Source organism: Coenobita brevimanus, chromosome 14 (assembly GCF_032717465.1).
Source record: "Coenobita brevimanus isolate Jiangsu-jjx chromosome 14, ASM3271746v2, whole genome shotgun sequence".
Lineage (NCBI taxonomy): Eukaryota > Metazoa > Arthropoda > Malacostraca > Decapoda > Coenobitidae > Coenobita > Coenobita brevimanus.
Genome location: NC_136967.1, coordinates 43870752 through 43878074, shown reverse-complemented (window position 1 = coordinate 43878074; position 7323 = coordinate 43870752). Strand labels below are relative to the sequence as shown.

The 7323-nt window shown below is 44.6% G+C and overlaps 1 pseudogene; it reads right to left on the bottom strand.

The window, feature by feature from the left end:
- Positions 1-434: 434 nt before the first annotated feature.
- On the bottom strand, positions 435-553 carry LOC145390460 (5S ribosomal RNA; annotated as a pseudogene).
- Positions 554-7323: the final 6770 nt, after the last annotated feature.

The window sequence follows — 7323 nt, the reverse complement described above, 5'->3', positions numbered from 1 at the left end:
ACACTCGTCTCCCGTCGCCCTGCGAAGCTCTCACACAATGGCACCTATGCAGCCACTAAACTTTTACACCCAAAGAGCCGAATGCTGGGTGCTGAACTTGGGTCACGGAGAGTATATGTTATAGAACAAAATATACTCAAAATTGCATGATAGCTCACTGGTGTAAGTTTTTGTCATACGTTGCGTTACACCCTGTACATATATATATATATATATATTGAATCTTTCTCTCTCTCTATCTATCTATATCTATCTATCTGTCTGTCTGTCTCTCTCTCCCCCCTCTCTCTCTCTCTCTTTATATATATATATATATATATATATTCATTCATTGCCAGACGCCATGCATCCCAGACGGGGTGGCCAAGGGCTCAGAGTTAATTGTTTTACAGGGAGGGGCACTAATCCTCCACCAACCCCACTTGACGTAGGGATGCCAACAGCATCTGGTGTTCCCAGGCGGTCACCCATCCAAGTACTAACCAGACCCAACGTTGCTTAACTTCGTTGATCGAACGGGAAGCGGTGTACTCAACGTGGTAAGGCCATATATATATATATATATATATATATATATATTCTCTCCCCTTATTATATAAGCACACACCTGTACTGGACGGGATTTGTATTAGGGTATGTATGCATATGCAATTATGTTTGAAAAGGATGGGTTACACTGTACGTATATTTGATAAAATACGTTTTGTCTATGTATATTTGCTCTCATTTATATATGTGTATGTTTGTATGTGCTTATGTAGGTACGGTGTGTTGCTGGGTTCATATACATATACAGTATAGGACATGACTCAGTATATGATTATTTCGCAATATTTTGTGTGTGTGTGTGTGTGTGTGTGTGTGTGTAATTCACCGGGTTGGTCAGGATCACTTGATGGTCATGATCGTCAGCTTTTACCCTCCCGGAAAGGAGCTGAGAGCTCATATTGTGCGATCTAAGGGCAAGGCTGTGACCTTCACACACACACACCCGTCCCCTTGCTCAAGGGGGACAGTAACCACCCACTTCGTCAGTGAAACTTTTCGCAACCTGAGCGAGGCGCGAACTCCCGTCCACCAGTTGGCAAGCGAGAACGTTACCACTGCACCAGCGAGTGTGTGTGTGTGTGTGTGTGTGTGTGTGTGTGTGTGAGAGAGAGAGAGAGAGAGAGAGAGAGAGAGAGAGAGATCTGGGATGGTCATAGGCCCATGCTTGATAATCCCCTTCCTACAGCCTGATAATTCTTTAAGAACGTAATCCTTCCACACTTCTCAGTTATGCTTACTGTACAGTATATTATTAGTTCTTATCCATAAGTGTGTATATTAAGAATTATGTTTTATATATGTAATATTATTTATTTTAATACTGTATTTATTTAGCTAGAAATAAGGATGAAAGTTTATAACACTAGTATTTGTCAGAGACTTGGTAAGCTCCCATGGGACTTTCCCCTCTTCCTTCTTTCTGCATAAAAATGACAGGAGTACTCCAACTCCTTAACTTTGCTCTCCCCGGAATATGTGAACAGACGAAAGCGCTCGGGATATATCGTGTTTCCTTTTCCACATGGCTATCAGCATGTCTATGAATCACGTGTTATTAAGTGATTTAATTGCATATATATATATATATATATATATATATATATATATATATATATATATATATATATATAATCTCATCAGCCGTTTGAGTGTCCACTGCAGGACCGGCCTATCCCGACCCAAGTGGGGACGATACAGCCAATGTATCTCTAGCAAGTGGCTTAGGCTGTCTGGTAAAGATTGTATATAGGGTGAGAAGTGCTTTTAAGTGTAACTGTTGAGATGGAGTGGCTTTGGATGTGTGTGTAGTCTGTGAACCAAGTGTAGTTGGCACGCACAAGCCGACTGGGTGCAAGCATACTTCATAGTATGCAACACTTGTTCAACGAAAGCACGACTTATGTCCGCCAATGCAGTACTTGGCCGGAAGAACGCGCCCAAAGTTTTATTACCCTGGCGGGGCGCGAACCCTCGTTCTTCAGGGCACGAAAACGCACACTTTACCACTGTACCACAGAGGCTCCATATATATATATATATATATATATATATATATATATATATATATATATATATATATATATATATAAATATATAAATTTATTTCTTTATTTATTAATCATTCAAGACGTTTTCGAAGTACTGAGCCACAGCACTGAAAAGAAGAAAGCTATGATAGCAGTGATCCAGAAGTGGAGAACAAATATTAGGGATGGGCAGGAAACAACAAAAAACAGCAAGTCAAATTCACAACTAATAAAGAAGATTGACAAATTTTGAGTTGATATTCATATTGGCCATGTAATTCTACGTTAGTACGCAAAAATATCAAGTCAATTGAGCCTTGGACATGTGAGGTATGGCAGGTTAACTTTAAAAATGCAAAATTTTGTAAATCTTCTTCCAGGCTTTTTAACTCATTTAATCTGCTAAACTATGTATGTACAGCCTATAAGAAACCGACCATAAGACTCTCTGACTAAGCACTTTGTATAGATAGCAAACTTGCCATCAAGCACGTGTAACTTGCAATACTTTGGTGATAGAAACTCCGTGTACAAACAGCTGGATAAGGAGTTTATTACAAGCTCACAGTAAAATAGTCTGCCCATCTTGGCTGCCTGCTAAGAACTGATGCAATATCGCCTTCGTTCAGGCGTGGGAAAGCGTGCTAGGTCAGCAATTTTAGTGGGGGCATGTATGCATTGGGGGGGGGGGACATATATACATCGGGAGTAGACATATTGTGGAGGGGGTACACTACTCCCCCGGGTAGCTGAGATGGTGTCTCCTGACACCAGGAGTTAAATGGTGGTTGATTATAATAGTAAGGCAGGACCGGGAGGTTTGTACAAGGGATAAGTATGATACAGGGGCAGTAGGGGAGACATGGCCATGTTGAGGGGAGGGAATTAGAAGGATATATACATATAAGATATACAAGGATTAAGACATAATGGGAAATACACAATAATAGTTTGATACATGATAAACAAGGAGTAGATATGAGAGTTCTATTGTTGTTCTTCCTTCATTTTTTTTTCTTATGTATGTTCTGTAGGATACACTGTCACTCAGTAATCCATTAAAGAAATACCATCATTTTCTAGTAGGCAGAGTTCTGTTCACAGTTTGGTTAATTGTCAGATGGCATTGGTAGTCACTGAATGTGAGGGCACTAAGTACGGGGAGTGTCTACGTCGTGTGTAGGGCGTACTATGCCTGTACCAACTCTGATTTCCTGGAGTCGACGTTCCATTTTTCTGACACAACAATGCACTGCACATATGATGAGTAGAAAACCTATGAAAGCGATAACCACAGGGGGAAACACAACTGTTGGATGAACCCATGAACGGCTGAAGGCCAGAGAGAATTGATACATAATGAAATCACTGTCATTGAGGAAGGTTAGCATGCACAAGTTAGGGGAGGTGATGGTAATGTTGGCAGATGGTAGGGTTGAAGGCATGTCGAGTGGTTGAAAGATGTCATAGGAGTGTTTACGGACAGCTTGGTGATAGCGAGTGGCGTAAGTGATGACGGACTCTGATTTGACGGTACAATAGTCAGGTGCTTTGTAGAGACCACTAGCGGGGATGGATCGAACCGAAGAACCAGGACACATGATTGTGACAGAGATGGGAACAGCAAAGACGAAGTACTGGACATGGTTGAGGTGAGCATGGTGGACCGGGAGGTCAGGAGTTGGGACAAAAGAACATGCCAAGTAGATGGAATGGTTGCAAACTAAAGCAAACTCACAGGGTGTAGCACTGCTAGGGAAGATAGCAAAAAGGTGGGCAGCACAGAGAAGAGAGGTCGGAGTAAGGGAGGAACATTGCTGGAGGTCTGTGGAAGAAAGGAAGGCAACGGAAAGATGATCATGAGAGAGGAGGAAACATTCTGAAGGAACAGATACTTGTAACAAGGAGTTGTTGAGGCGGAAAGGGAAGGGAATGATGTGGAAAAGGTTAAAGGTTATGTCAGAACGGAGCGGAATATGGACGACGACGGATGTGGTGAGAAGAGTGGCTTCGAGAACAGGATAATAATATTCAATGGAGGAGTAGGGGAGGACTGGGGAGAGACCGAAGGTGGAGTGAGCCCATTCCAGGACAGAACGGAGAGCTGAGACAGGTACTAAGTCGGCAGTGACACGTCCATTGATAGCATCGACCAGGATACAAACCAAGGTAGAGACTTGACACAGGAGAGAGTCAACGGCCAGTTGGAGATTATCCATGTTGAGTTTGAAGTAGAAGAACTGAGAGATATCGTTGAGATCTGAAAGGTGGCGTTGTAAGATATCGGTGAAATTGTTTAGAGTGGACGTGACTTCATTGAGTTGGGTTGTGAGCTTCTGTAACATAGTGTGTTGGATTTTAATGACTCGGCATTGTGATTCTAGGGCTGAAGCTAAATGAGTGAGATCAGATTTGAAGCCAGAAATGTCACGGGCTGTAGCAACGCCAAACAAGCCACTCAGAATCTCACCGCCGAAGTCGAAGAGACCTCGTTTCACACGAGAACGACCCAAGGGTGTCTGAATGGAAAATGTGTCATTGAGCTCAGTGAATCTGTTACTTATGTATTGCAATTGCCAGAAGAGTGGTAGGAAAAGGTTATAGAGAGACTCATTCGGGTTGTGTGTCCCCATGAGGGCCGTGAGATGGTTCCTGATTCCGTGGAGCTGGTGCGCGTAGGCTGGTAGGGCAATGGCTACGTCGGCCAGGGGCACAAGATCGTAGCGCAAGGAGGCTACGTCTTCGATAAGCATTACCTCGCCTCCCGAGCCGACCAAGGCCCCGGGACGTACTCCACCATCGTCCTGACCTGACCCAGACCCCAGGAGGGTCAGCACTGCCACCAGGGAGATTGCTAACATCGTACCTAGAAAATCAGGGTAGGTGTTAATGGAGGAGGTCGTGAAGAGGTTGATGGGCAGAGCGCAGTTTGGACCGATAGTGATTGGTTGATGAATGAGCAGGTGGAGGTGGAGAGGAAGGAGACTGAGGGATAGGTGGAGACAAGGTAGACTGAGGGATGGGAGGAGGGGAAGAGGGGGCAAGAGGTTGTGTAAGTGACTCTTCCAAGACGAGGCCACGGGGTGCTCGCTTTAAGTCATCGACGTGGACCCATCTGGTGTCCTTAGTGGTCAGGTCCTGGAGGTGAAATTTGTTGCCTTGTTGAGTGAGGACGCGGTGGGGCCCTGTAAATTTGTCATCCAACTTAGAGGAACGCGTATGGGAATGAGCAAAGACAAGATCATCTACATTGATAGTGATAGGAGAGGCGGATTTATGTTGGCGCTGCAGCATGTCCTCCTGAGAGGAAGCCAAAGTGGATTGGACATACTGGTGGATTGTCTGGAAGTTGGCCAATTTTAGTTTAACATAATCATCCATGTTGTAGATGGGGTCTGGCTTTGAGGATAAGAGAGAGTATGGGAGGTCCTTGTCAAAACCAAAGAGGACGAAGAAGGGAGATTCAGCAATGGATGCTTTGATGGAGCTATTGATGGAGGACGCCACTTGGGGAATCCAGTCATCCCAGGACGAACTATGGGAGCCTAGATGTCTGAGGCACTCTAAGATTTTTCGGTTGTGGCGTTCTACAAGGCCATTGGAAGCCGGATGGTTAGGCACGACATTGCACTTACTGATATGAAAGCGGCAACAGATCTCATCTAGAAGGCTATTGTTGAACTCTGTACCGTTGTCAGTAAGAATGGTATGAGGGGTACTGAACGGGCAAAGTATGTGATCTACAAAGGCACGTGCAACGCTCTTCGCGTCTTGTCGGAGAGGGGTACGAGGACACCGTAGCGGGAGAAGTGGTCGACCGCTACGAACAAGTACTCAGCGCCAGATTCTGTGAGAGGTAGTTTTAAGAGATCGATTGAGACAGTTTCCCATGGTCGTGACGGGATTGGGTATTGTAAGAGAGGTGCTGAGCCGGTTGATCCTTTGTGGCAGTGGCAGGTGAGGCAAGAGTCACAGTGGGCATTGATATCACGGCGCATGGTTGGCCAATAGTATTTGAGACGTGCTTGTCACAAGCATCGGTCTTTACCTGGATAGGAAGCTTGAGGAGTATTATGAACAATATGAAGAACTTTTGGTATCAGGGCAGTGGGGACAACAAGTTGGCGTACTTCGCGATTGGGCATATCTTTGCCTGTTAGCAGTGATTTCCTGTACAAGAGATCATCATCTAGCACGAACTCATCTAGTGATACTGGCAGAGTAGGTAAGGTCAAGGCATCGCCAGATTCTAGGAAATAAATGACTTTGGACCACATGGGGTCGTGGTGCTGAAAGTTTCGAACAACTTCTGACATTAGTGTAGTGTTTTCAGTTACTTCAGGCTGCATTGACGTTATAGCTGCTGCTACGTGACTTGAGAGTGCGTCTGCGACTACATTCAACTTGCCTGGTACATATTGAAAAGCGGGATTAAAGTCCTGGATGATGACAGACCATCTAGCTAACTTACCTGTTAGGTTGCGGTTCTTGAACAAATCACATAGTGGAAGGTGGTCTGTTTAGATATGCACTGGATAACCATAGACTATATCTCTGAAATGTTTCAAGGACCAGACTACAGCTAGCGCTTCGAGATCTGTGACACTGTAGTTACGTTCAGCGGTTGTAAGGGTGCGACTAGCATACGCTATTACGCGCTTCCTTGATGCTTCATAGAGTTGCATCAAAACGGCACCAAGGCCAGTGCCTGAGGCATCTGTGCAGAGAAGGAAGGGTGTGGTATAATCAGGGAACGCTAGAACAGGGGCATTTACAAGAGCTGTCTTTAGCTTTTGAAAGGCCTGTGACTGGTTGTTAGTCCAAACAAAGGGCACATTCTGCTTGAGTAAGTGGGTCAGAGGAGCCGCGATCTTTGCATAATCCCGAATGAATCGACGATAATAGCCACTGAGGCCCAGGAAACTTCGTACAGCTTCGGTATTGGTAGGTTCTGGGAAGTTAATGATCGCCTTAGTTTTATCCTCATTAGTATGAATGCCTTGTGCATCTATGACATGGCCTAGGAATTTGATTTTCTTTCGCAGGAAGTCACATTTACTGAGATTGATTTTCAGGCCTGCGAGCTGGAGGCGTTCAAAGACTTGCTGGAGTTTGGTAAAATGATCAGGGATGGATTTACTCACAACAATGATATCATCTAGGTAAGCAAAAAGAGAGTGTCCCATCATACCGCTGAAGACTGAATGGATAAGTCGCATGAACACGGAAGGAGCATTTCCCAGACCGA